This window comes from Paramormyrops kingsleyae, chromosome 10 (assembly GCF_048594095.1).
Source record: "Paramormyrops kingsleyae isolate MSU_618 chromosome 10, PKINGS_0.4, whole genome shotgun sequence".
In the NCBI taxonomy this organism is placed as follows: Eukaryota; Metazoa; Chordata; class Actinopteri; order Osteoglossiformes; family Mormyridae; genus Paramormyrops; species Paramormyrops kingsleyae.
In genome coordinates, this window is record NC_132806.1 from 5,768,964 (window position 1) to 5,781,585 (window position 12,622).

Consider the following 12,622-nt stretch of genomic DNA (forward strand, 5'->3'; position numbering starts at 1 on the left):
GGCAGTAGTTTTTTAATTTACTCCTTCACAGCCAGTTAAAATAAGAATAATTAGATAAACAGGAACAGATACTCAACATACAAAGTTCTTTGTGCGGAGTGCTGAGACACTGTTGGAGGGCATTCGCTAATCATCTCTCTCAGACAAGCTCAGCACAGTCTGTCTCTTCTTATCAATCTGTAGTGATGACAAAATGAAGCTTTCCAAAGCACTGAAGCTTCCTTTTCAAGTGTGTTGAAAAATGGTTCAGTACTCCAAGCCTTCCGAAATGACCATTAGTGACACCAAGTGGTCAAATAAGGAAATAACACTTAATTTTGAGTGAGTGCAGTGAATCTGAATATTGATAAATTAGCAAAAATGCTAATGGTCTGTAGTGCGTTATGAACATTAATGACCTGGTGAAATTGAATGTGACTTCTTGTGGACTGGGAAACCATTAACTTAACTGGGAAGGGGTGCTTGTGTAACATAAGAGGGGCCATTAGTCTACAGATTTTTATTCAGGAACAGCATTTGTTCAACAGTGCAGGGGCTAAGTTGGTTACGTTTTTTATTCACCACTTCTCCTGCTTTGGGGAATACCCGCTCACATGGAACGGAGGACGCTGGAGTGCATAAAAACTGTACTGCAAGTTCGTATAAGTGTGGATACACAGCCTGCTGCATATCCCAGAACCCCAAAGGGTCTTCAGTACGTGGTATATTGGGGTCACTGAGGTACTGCCAACCTCCCCAGTAACATCTGCTGTTGAACTTGGTGGCTCTCGGGGCGTCCCCCTGGTCCCCCGGGTGGGGGTTCTTGGGGGGGGGCGGGTCTCCCCGGGGCTGCTCCGGGCTCTGGGCTCTATCCGTGCCTGCGTGGCCGTGGGGTTCCTGGCTCGTGCTCGCCGGTGGGGGGCGCCCGGTGCCTCCCCCCCTGCCTTCCTTCGGTGGACGCGCAGCCTTCCGGTAGCGGGGGGCCCGGGTACCTGGCCGCTGTGGGGCGGCTGGGTCCATGACCCGTCGGGGCTTTCCCGGCCGTCTGGGGGCTCCGGGGCGGCGTTGTTGTGGCCTCGCACACTCACTGGGAATCATTCCATGTTAACCTGCACACTCATACATACACTCACAACACACAAACATACACACATACACAAATGCGTACACACACAAATACACGAATGCGTACACACACACACATACACGTACATATGCACACGCACACATACACACACTTTCATATCAACACACATACACTTAGAACGCACACACACATAGACATGCACGCACACACACACACAGGAGAGCCTAGGGCTCTCATCCCCTATTTTACCCCTGTTTCTCCTTGTATGGGTGTGTGTGTGAGAGTATGTGTGAAAGTTGGTGTGTGGCTTCCACTCCCTCCTCTTAGATGCAGATACGGGTATGACGATATTTAGACAGTGTTCTTGGTGGTCTGCTTGTGCATATATATGTATGCATATATATATGTGTATGTGTATGTGTGTGTGTATATGTATGTGTGTGTGTGTGTGTGTGTATGTATGTATGTGTATATATATATATATATATATATATGTATATGTATATATATATGTATATATATATATATATATTTTTTTTTTTCCGCTGGTATTAACGTATTTAATTCCAGGAGCAGATACTGACACAAGCATATTCCCATGTCATAATAGTACCACTGGTTTCTTTGTGTGTATACTGTTTGTGTGTGTCCCTGGATCTTATCTTTCAGATACAGCAGCTGGTGTGATGATAGTGTCCAGCAGTAAGATGCAGAAGCTGTCCTTTTATTACTCTTTCTTTTTTGTTCTACTGTTTATGTATTATTTCTCTTTCCCTGTCTCTCTTTCTGACCCCCCCTCCTTATTTTATTTTTATTTTTATTATGCATTTATTTATTTTTCTACTTCCTCTGTCTCTCACCCCTTTCTCACTTTCTCTCTCTATTTTTTTCCCCACTAACCCCCCCTGTCAGCTCCGGCTTTGTGGCGCAATGACATATAACCGATTAATAATATACCTGAAGTAACAAGAGGAGCTTAAATCCGAAGCTCCACTTGGCAAAATAAAAGTGTTGGCACAATAAAGCTCCCAGAATAACATCCTGCTTGCTAAACTGCCGGACACGACAGGGAAAAAAAAAAAAAAAACCTCAAGAGGTTCTTGCACAACTGCTGGGCCTTGATGTTTTGTGCCTGGGACAGTTTTATATTCACAGCATGTCTAAGCATGCGGATAAGAGGAATGACCTTGGATCCTGACACTCTCTTTTCTTCAGACAGTTCAACATTGAAATGACATAACACATCCAGACACTCATGAATCATGTCATACTTCTCTGAGGTCAGGGTCGTGAGCTCTGTCTTCAAAGTGACCAATGCAGCACCAACTGGCTCTCTTTCACCATGCAATCGCTGTAGCATGGAATAGGTGATATTCCAGCGGGTTTCCACTTCTTGAATCAATTTGAGAGTGGGCCTGCCCATCTGCTGTTGAATTTGGGAAAGCCTTTCTCTAGCAGTTGTACTGGTTCTGAAGTAAGTCACAATCTGTCTTGCCTTGGATCTGATATCACGAAGTCCTTCGGTCTGATTAATGGCCTTTTTCACGACCAAATTTAGTGCATGTGCAATGCAAGTTGTGTGTCTGACCTTTAAATTGCTGGCACAGGCAATCATGTTCGGTGCAGCATCAGTCACAAGGCATCGGACTTTACTCTGTATGCCCCACTCCTCCATCAAGGCTGCCTTGACTGCAGCTATGTTTTCTGCAGTATGAGAGTCTGGGAATTTTCCTACACCTAATAGAATTGTAGACAGCTCAGTCTTTTCATTTATAAAATGGCATTTGACTGCTAAATAAGCATCCATATGTATGGATGTCCACATGTCAGGAGTTAGGCTTACTGCCTTAGCCTTTTTCACCTCTTCCTTTGCTTTCTCTTTTTCTATCTTAAATTTCTCTGCTACCAAACCTTTAATGTTTGCCTGGAGGGGAGAATGTAGGTTGGATCCAAGATACTCACAAACTCCCTAAATCCAGCGTCATCCACAATGCTAAAGGGTTGTGAATCCTTTACAATCATATTCACCAATCTTTTGTTTCTTGGTCTCTGTGACGGGAATTGAAAACATACACAGTAACATTATACAGATTATAGGGTAATACCCTCACCCATGATTGATATTAGGTATTTGTACAATTAAGCTGTTCCTTGAACACAATCAAGACTAATTCATAGTAACTATGCTTATTCATTAATCATATTAGTTCTTCATTAAGAATACTAATTATAATAATTATTATTAGGAGTAGTAGTACGTTGTTGGTTATTATTAGTATAGCTGCAAGACTGTGCTATACCTGTACTTCTTGTAGACTGGATGGATGGAATGTACAAGTCTTTGCACGTGCTTTGCACGGAAATGTCTCAACATTGAGGAGGTGTTCTTACTATAGGACAACTGCTGAGAGCACTCCAAACATTCCACCTGGACCAGGGCAGTACAAGAATAACAGAATCAATACTTTTACACACATAAATAAATATTACCCAATTTATCAAACAACACACTTTATTTCGTGATACAAGTTTGAAGTGTTGCCAGACTTCAGAACGACCTCTTTTCCTTTCTGGTTCCATTGCTCAAACACTTCCAATGCAGTGTTTGCTCCCACGTATATGTATTCAACAACACATTCGAAACCGGCACTGAGGTTCGCGCCTCATTTTTACTTTTCTGAAGCAGTCACGTGGTTGAGCGCAGAACGAAGCTTCAGATCACCATGGTCACGTGTTTCGGTTGGAACGGAAGAAGCATCGAAGTTCTGCTTCAGAACGCACTGTGTCGTTTTTTTTTACACATGCCTCGGAGCTTCGGTGTCAAGCTTAACATCACTATCAATCTGATATTAGACTCTCTAGTCTCTCATATTACACAATTATTAAGTTTTCTGAAGTACTGGATCTTTTAATCACACTCAAAATACAGTTTAACTGTTATTTCTTAACCTTTCATAAAGAACTTAAATTGTAGCTTTACTGCTTACATTTACACATTTGCATTTAGAGCAAACATTTTAATTGGTTTACATGAGAGTAAATGTTGAATCAGTTTATTTGCTATTCTATAGCTACATTAAATGCACTTGGCTACCCAACCATCCATCAATGTCACACCCTGCATCATTTCCCCCTCGTTCTCTCCATTGTGTGGCTCCAATGAGCCACACCTGTTACTTGTTTAATCTTGCCTCTCGTTACAGCCCTTGTGGGGATCACCCCAGGTGCCTCTCGTCTGTTCCCTCATCAGTGATGTATATATTGCCTCCCTGTCTTGAGCTTCCTAGTCCAGTTATTGATGTTGCCATCTGTGTTTGCGCCCCAGTTTGCCCTCTGTCTTGTGCTCTTGCCTGATCCCTCATACCCCATTTTGACCCCTTCTGGTCTGTTTCCTTTTGCCCAGTCTGTAGTTTCATTTAATAAAACCCCTTTTGGTTTCCCCCATGCCTGCCTTCCTCTCCGTCTTTGCCTTTGACGTGATTATCAATATGTGAACTAACCAGCCATTTATCAGCATGTGAACACTGCCATCTGGCGTTTAAAGAGTAGTCTACTGTAATACGACACTACAGTGGTTTACATTTTTATTTTTCGGGGTGTCTATTTCCTATAGGCACTCAAATAAATCCATTTCACTTGTTGGATTTCCACTTATGGGGCAGCATGGTGCTGCAGTGGTTAGCACTATTGCCTCTTCTGGGTGCAGGGTTTGAGTCGTTGCCATAGCACCATGCGTGTGAAGTTTGCATGTTCTACCTGTGGTGTTGTGGGGTGTCCTTCAGGTTATCTGGGTTCCCCCCCACAGTCTAAAAACATGCCGTTATACATTTATACATGAACATGCACTGCTTCACATTATTATACAGTTTGTTACATTTTTCTTGCTGTCAATAATCTTCAGCCAAAAACCTAAGCTTCCCTAGCTCCGTGAAGCTGGCCCCCTTACAATCGGGACAAATAAAAATTCCATTGTACTTGGTTAGTGCTATGTTTGTGGTGCAAAAATTAAGATTTGTGCTGCTTTCGTTTTAAAGATAATACCTATTATTTTTTCCAAACAATTACGTAACCCAGCCCCCCTACAACAGTACATAGAAAGTTAATACTGCGTTTGTGCTCGTTTGTGCCACAAAAATTGATGTCCTATCTTTTACAGTTTTTTAGATATTAAAGGTTTTTTGTAAAGGTCAAAAGTTCAACCAGTCCCCCTACAAAGGCGTTTGGATGTGAAACTGGGCTCGTTCGTTAGTGCTGTATTTGTGCTCGTTTGTACCGCAAAAATCGCTGTCCTATCTTATAGTTTATGAGATTGTTAGAGCCATTTTTTGTGCTGTAAGTAAATATGCACATTTGACTATTTGAATTTAATATTTTAGTAATAGTTCTAATAGAATTTTGAGTTGTATTTTTCTTATAATGTAACAGTTAGGAACCTTAGTACGTAGTTCCCATGTGATACAATTGGATTGGCTGCTGAGTTTGTTGTAAAAGTGTAAGGACGCATAAGACAGCAGAAGCCTTGAATCCAGAAGCATCAAAATTTTTTGACCATCACGTCACGTCAGAGATATTAAAGGTTTTTTGTAAAGGTCAAAAGTTCAACCAGTCCCCCTACAAAGGCATTCGGACATGAAACCAGGCTCGTTCGTTAGTGCTGCATTTGTGCCAGTTTGTGCTGCAAAAAATAAGATGTGGTGCTACGTTTTAAAGATAATAGCTATAATAGCTGCATCCAGCTCCCCTGCAACAGTATATGGATATGAAATGACTGGTTCCTTAATTCAAATTTTTATTTGTCACATGCATCATCATACATAGTACAACCTGCAGTGAAATGCGAGAGCGTCAAAGCGACCGGAAGTCATTCATTCTCTATGGGAGGGAGCGTCGGGAGGCGTCGAGGAGCAGCGCGGCGCGTCGCGATCTGGGCGGCGGGAGCGTCAGACAGAAGTTGAATCCCAGTCAACTTTATGGTAATGAGCTGTGACGCGGTTGGGCGGCAACCAATGGGAATGTAGAGATGCTCCGCTAAAGAGAGGGCCGCAGAACATAAGCGTGTAAACTTTTGTTCCGACCCAACCGTTCCTAGGCACAATGAAGGAGAGACTTATTATTGCTGTGGCCGGGTACCCAGTTATATATGATGTGTCTCTGTTTGCATACAGGGACATAAATAAAAAAAATGAGGCATGGACCAGAGTGTCCGAAACAATCGGTGTTCCAGGTGAGATGGTGAAGTGCATAATATATTTTTTTGTAGTAATTTTGGCGCCATAGCAGAGAAAACAGTGCAAATTGTCGGTAATGTTAAACCTATTTATAGCATTAGTGTTTGTCAAAACATAATTATGTGTTTTAGTAGAACTGTCGTTAAAAAGTTCTCAGAGCCTGGCATTCTGAGCGGCCTTGTCCCCGCCCACTCTATGACGTCAGAGAGTGTCTCCGGCGTTGGCTAGCGTCGCGTTCAGGGCGGCGGGAGCGACGGCTGGCGTCTTTGACGCTCGCGGTGTGAACGTAGCATAACAACACAATAGCGCAAACAAAAGGGCTGCGTACACCAAAGTAGTTCTTGCTTGTTCATTGGCGTGGGAAAAGACGGTTCTAGTGTTAGGATGGTAATAAGCGTTACCTGCAAGATCGCTATTTTTCTTTTTGCTGCAATTGTTTTCATTATTTGTCAGGGTCAGCCCCTGCGGTGGTCCTACCCCGTTTGACCAGCAGGTGTTTCTGGTCATCCCATCCTTTATGTTAGTCTTTGTTCTCCCCTGTTACCTGTCTGATCATGTGGCTCAATGTGTTGAACATGTGGTTGTTTGTGTACCCTTCTGTCCTGTGTTTGAATCCCGCCTCCTCTGTTTTTGTATTTTGCTCCCTAGTGTTTCATTTGAGTTTCTTTAGTTCTTGTGTCTGATTTTGTAGTTGGTTTTGGTTTTGTTCCTTGTACCCCTGCTTGTGTCTTTACCTGTCTGTAATTCCCTAGTGTTGGTTTCTGTTTCCCTGTGTCCTGGGTTAGTTCTTAGTCTCCCAGTTTTTTTAGTTCCTTTGAGTTTATTAGTTTCACCTGTGCCCTGTTTCCCTGGTCTTTGTTAATTAGTCCCACCTGTCCTGTGTTAGTCTCGTTACCCCTTTAGTATTTTAGTTCCTGCTTCTGTTTAGTTCCTCAGTGGTTCATTGTATGTTGTGTTGTTGCTCGTCTAAGCTTTGTTAGTTTGAAGTTAGAGCTGTCATGTTTACCTGCCCAGTTTGTTTATTTGTGATTTGTAGTCTTAGTTTAATCGCCTTCAGTTTTTGACCCCTCGTGGTCCTGTTTGGTTTTGTAGTGTTTTCTGTTTTATTTAATAAACCCCCCTTCTGTTCCTGGAGCCGCTAGTGGGTCTACATGTCTCTGTATGTATGATATGCAATAGCCTACCTACGATTTTGCTCACTACATCCATAACTTTGTTTTGTATTCAAATTGAAAACGTTTCCATATTGAGTCTGTGGTTTATTTTATGTAAATTAAATGTAAAAGCCAGTCACACCAAATGTAGTAACTGACCAAATATATCTCAAACTGAACAAATCACCGTGATAATTATGTTGCACTTGGTTCAGATTGCAAGTTTGTTGCAAAGACGCCCCACCCCCATTTGAAAAATTAAAATTTAAGTGACTGTTAACGCAAGTTGTGTTGAAACTAAGCAAACTTTGTTTAACCTTCAAATTGTAAAGGTAAGAAACATGAATGTGTGAAAAAATGTGTTCAGTAATTGCTCCTAATATTTAATGATTTTATAAGGAATAACGACTGAAATATAGTCAATTTTGACTGAGACGTTCCACTTAACCCTTACGAAAAAGTAGTATATTTAAGTGTACTATAAGTATAATTTTTATAAACTAAAAAAATAAGTATACTCTCAGTAAACTTCTTATGTACTTAACAGAGATATACTATACAAAGTCTGATTTAAGTATACCTGGCTTAAACTGTATTTAATCTTTTAAATTTGGCATTCAAAACAATATTTGTTCATTTTGAGTGACTAAGAGAAAACTCTCCAAGTATGTTTTGCAAATTTTTATAAGTGTAATCTACATACTGTATAGTCATATCACTACTGTGCTGTTTGTAGCAATTTCAGGTATAAAAATGCAAATAACTAATATTCCTAAATAAATACACTTAAAATATATACTTTAATAAACTAAAAGTGAGCTGATTTAGTCCCAAGAAGTATACTTAATAAAATGAACTTTAAGTATACTTTTTTTGGTAAGGGTTTATTTGTCTTCTTATAACAACATACACATATTGTTTTACAGATGCCTAGGGTACCAAAGGTTCCAAAAGAAGAGGTTGTTAAAATAATTTTAGACAAAAGGTCTTAAATTGTGAAGGATGATAAAATTGCTATGTCATCAAACTCAGTGTGGAGAGAGCTTAGCCAATACCTGAATGATGTTATGTCCTCCAAGGCTCTTTACACATTAGTGAAAAGAAATGAACATATTTTGTAGCAGCAGCTTGGTTTGGAAAGTGTATGCATAAAACAGGAACCTGATCAGAAAGCGCTCCATGAAACACAGACCAGCTCCAGCTCAGCCCACAGCATTGAGGAACAGGAAGCCACAGAAAGATCTGAGGTTCTCATTTCGCCTGATGAGTGGCAACAAATTGTCCCAGAACCTGTGACTTACAGCTGTAACGACAGCAGATATATCAAAGGCTGCCTTTATGAGATCTTACGCCCTGGTGCTTGGACTCATATAATCAATGAAGCCATCTGGTTCAAAGAGAAATATCAATGTACGTGGGTTTTCAAGACAGCAAAGGTGTTCCCATCAGGTACAAAATATATGAGAATGAGCTGGATATTAATATTGTAATATCTTTTAAATAAAAGCAGCACAAATTATGTTCAGTCTTACGTCTGAACGCTGTTTTAGGGGTGCTGGCTGAATTTTTGAGCTTTAAAAAAAACCTTTAATATCTCATAAACTAAAAGAGATAGAACCCAGGTACCATACATTTTGAAATTAGGCTCAAGTGCAAAAAATGTTCTAGCAGAAGTCTTGGACAATCTCTGAATTACACAGTAATCTGACTCCTTCTGAAGCTGTGAGAAATTGTTCATCTGTATTTGCTGCATTGACACTTGTTGATGTGGGTGTGCCCTGCTCCAGCAGTAAAGGGGAGATCACATGCAGAGCTGGTTTTCTGTAGGTTCTTAGTCTGAGTAAAAATAAAATCTTCTTGTCATATAGGAACCAAGTCTCTGGCTGGAAATTTCTACAAAAGAGTCATTTAGTTATTTCTAGAAAAATATATAGATCCAATGAAGGAACCTGATGTCATAGTAACACAGGTCACTGTCCATGGTGCTGAATTCTCTACTTGATGGACTGGTGCTAAATGAATAGGACAGCTGGCCAACGTGTCTTCCACTGACTGGCACCCTGACATTTAATGACTTTTAACAACGAGGGGGGGAAATTCATACGGTAAATTAGTTAACAATAATTAGTAATCACTTATAGTTCTCATTTATCATGATGTAAATGTCACACCAGCAGGTAGAACAGGGAACGGACAAACCTTGTAAGGGGCGAGGAGGTAGGCGGAGGAACAGGCGGAGGAGGCGAGGAGGGAGTCGGAGGGGGCACCAGGGGAGGTGAGGAGGAAGATGGAGGGGACCTCAACACAGGCAAGGAGGCAGGTGAAACCATGACAGGTAATTTAATAAATATAAATAGAGAACACTTACGGTGAAGTTTGGCCTATTCTGGAGGTCCATCATCCGGAATAGTGCCTATGTGTTTTCCCTTGTATTTTCCACTAGAACTACTCGTGTATAACACTAGTGCTGTGTGGTATGCCATCGAAACTTTGCACAGTGTAAAACCACCTTTTTATTTTGAGAATTTCAACTACTCCCATGATTACGTAGTGATATTAATGGAAAACATTTTTATTATAATGAATTGAAGCATTTTAGAAATCATAAAGGTAATTTCATTAAAATAATTAATCATAAAACAATACGTCGATTTAAAATATTGATGATACATGATTTTCAGCGTTGACGTCATTGACGTCGATATCATTATTTATTTCATCCTATTTCTATTGCTAATTGCGTCTACATGTCATACTTCTGACACTTTTAAGTGAATAATTTTTGTGTATTTATGTCATGTTTATGTACATATTTGTCATGCCCTCATCCAATCCTTCTGTGTGCCACGCCCCCTCGTTAACCTCTTCTGGAATCCCGCTTGTTATCAGCTGTTTCCTGTTTCCTGTGTATTTTAGTCCATGTTTGAGTCCATTTCCCTAGGTCTGTCATTGAAGTCTCATTGTGCAGTGTTGTCTGTCATTGCTTGTTTCATGTCCTTGCTTCCTTTGTCCATTAAATTCCATATTCCCAAGTCCTACGCGTCCCTCTCCTGCTTCCCCGTTCAGTGCACTGCTACCGGTCATGACAATTTTCATTTCTGCTCCCTGATACTTGTATTTATTATCACTTAAGGCATCAGTCTTGGAGGAAACACACAAGTACGAATTTCATTGTATTTTGGAACATCCTGTACTAAATACATATGACAATAAATCTTGAAACCAATTAGAATGACCTTTATTCAGCTGTTTTAAGTGAACCCCATGATGTCCTATAATAAAGCTCAGTGGGCTAAGCCTGTGTGCCTGTAATTAGAAGGTCACCGGTTCAAACCCAGCCTCAGCACATTTGCGGGTCCTTGATTAAGGCCCTTAACCCCCAGCTCCCTGGGTGCTGCTACGGGTGGCTGCCCATTGTGGACAGCTTACTCTTCGAAGAGCAAGTTGAGGGAGGCGTAAAGACAATTTCCCCATGGGGATCAATAAAGTATATAGGCCTATATATATATATATATAAAAAAAGCTGTTCAAAATAAAGGTTGTGATGAGATATTCCTCTTGTTTCTCCTTTGGAATGTTGTTATGCATAAAAACATTAAGGAAGGAATCTGAATATCTGATTGAACGGAAATTACTTTTACCATTGATAATTTTTACAGTCTTCATATCTACATCAACAACATAATTTCATTTCACTATTTGCACGTAGGAGCTGCACAGTGGTTAGGCCTGTTGCCTCACACATCTGGGAGGAAGGTTCAAGTCATGTCTGTGGATTTTGCATGTTCTCCAGGTGTCATGGGGTTTCTTATGGTTTCCCTCCACAGTCCAAAAATATGCCAAGTTTAATTGGAGTTACCAAATTGCCCATGTCTGTGAATGGTGTGTGTGCCTTGTAACTGAATTGCACCCCATCCTGGGTTATTCCCTGCTTTGTGCCCATAGCTTCCAGGATCGTCTCCAGACCCCCTGTGACCCTGCACAGGAAGTTGACCATCCCCGGCCAGCCCCCAGAGTTCTGTGGAAGTTAAAAACACTTTAGTCAAACAACAGACTAACCAAATCTCAGGCTGGAGTAAGCTTCAAAAAAGGAGCTGGTCATTACCTGAACAGAAGGGGAACATAAGAAGGAGACTAGAGCTCAGCTGACAACATATATCTCTCCTGTTCCTTGCCGATGATGGGAGGTCACTGAGACGAGGTGAGACAAGTAAATAGAAAGTCAGCTGGCTCCTGCTGACACCCAACAGTGTGACACAAAACGGGTGGCATTGCCGAAGACCTCACAGCTAAATATGGAAAGCAGAGAAATATTTTTAAAATGTAAATAAAATGTGGAGCACCTATATAAAAGCACAGCTATTAGGTGCTAATGATCCAGTTCACACCCAAGATGCCTAAGTTTGATCAGGTCAATCCTGCGATGTAACATGGACAGGCAGGCGTAATGTACTCACTGTCTGCAGTATGAACAACATGGTCCCACACAGACAGGTGACCCCATAGAAGCGCCTCTCCAGGTTAACAAATACCTTCACTCAGACACTTATGCTCAAATGCTGTTCATAGGCTTCAGTTCAGCATTCAACACAATAATTCCGCAGCAGCTGACTAAGAAACTGAGCCTGTTGGGCCTAATCACCTCTCTTTGAAATCGGATCCTGGTCTTCCATACTGAGAGACCTCCGTCAGTCCGGATCGGGAGCAGCACTTCCAGCACCACCACGCTGAGCACTGGAGCCCCCCAGAGCTGTATGCTCAGTCCACTGCTGTTAACTCTGATGACTCACGACTGAGCAGCAATGCACACTTTGAATCACATCATCAACATCAGAGTGATGACACCACTGTGCTGGGTCTCGTCAATAAAAACGACGACTCGGCATACAAAGAGGATGTGCGATGACTGTCAGACTTGTGCAGAGAAAACAACCTGACAGAACAAAAGATATGGTTGTTGACTTCATAAGAACATGGAGTGACCACTCTGCTGCATATCGATGGCTCATCCGTGGAGATCGTAGAGAGTACCAAATTCCTTGTTGTCCATCTGGGAGAGAATCTCACCATGTCCCTCTGCATCAGCTCCATATTAAAGAAAGCACAGCAGTGCCTCGACTTTCTCCAGAAGCCGAGAAAAGCCCATCTCCAACCCTCAAAAGATTTTTCCAACA

The 12,622-nt window shown here is 41.4% G+C and overlaps 1 long non-coding RNA gene across 1 annotated transcript; it reads right to left on the minus strand.

Moving 5' to 3' along the window:
* Positions 1–8,335: 8,335 nt before the first annotated feature.
* LOC140593243 (uncharacterized) lies at positions 8,336–11,854 on the minus strand. Its single transcript, XR_011993493.1, has 3 exons — positions 11,554–11,854; positions 9,648–11,466; positions 8,336–9,522 (listed from the first exon to the last, which is right to left on the minus strand). It is a non-coding gene; the product is annotated as an uncharacterized lncRNA (long non-coding RNA).
* Between the last annotated feature and the right edge of the window lie 768 nt (positions 11,855–12,622).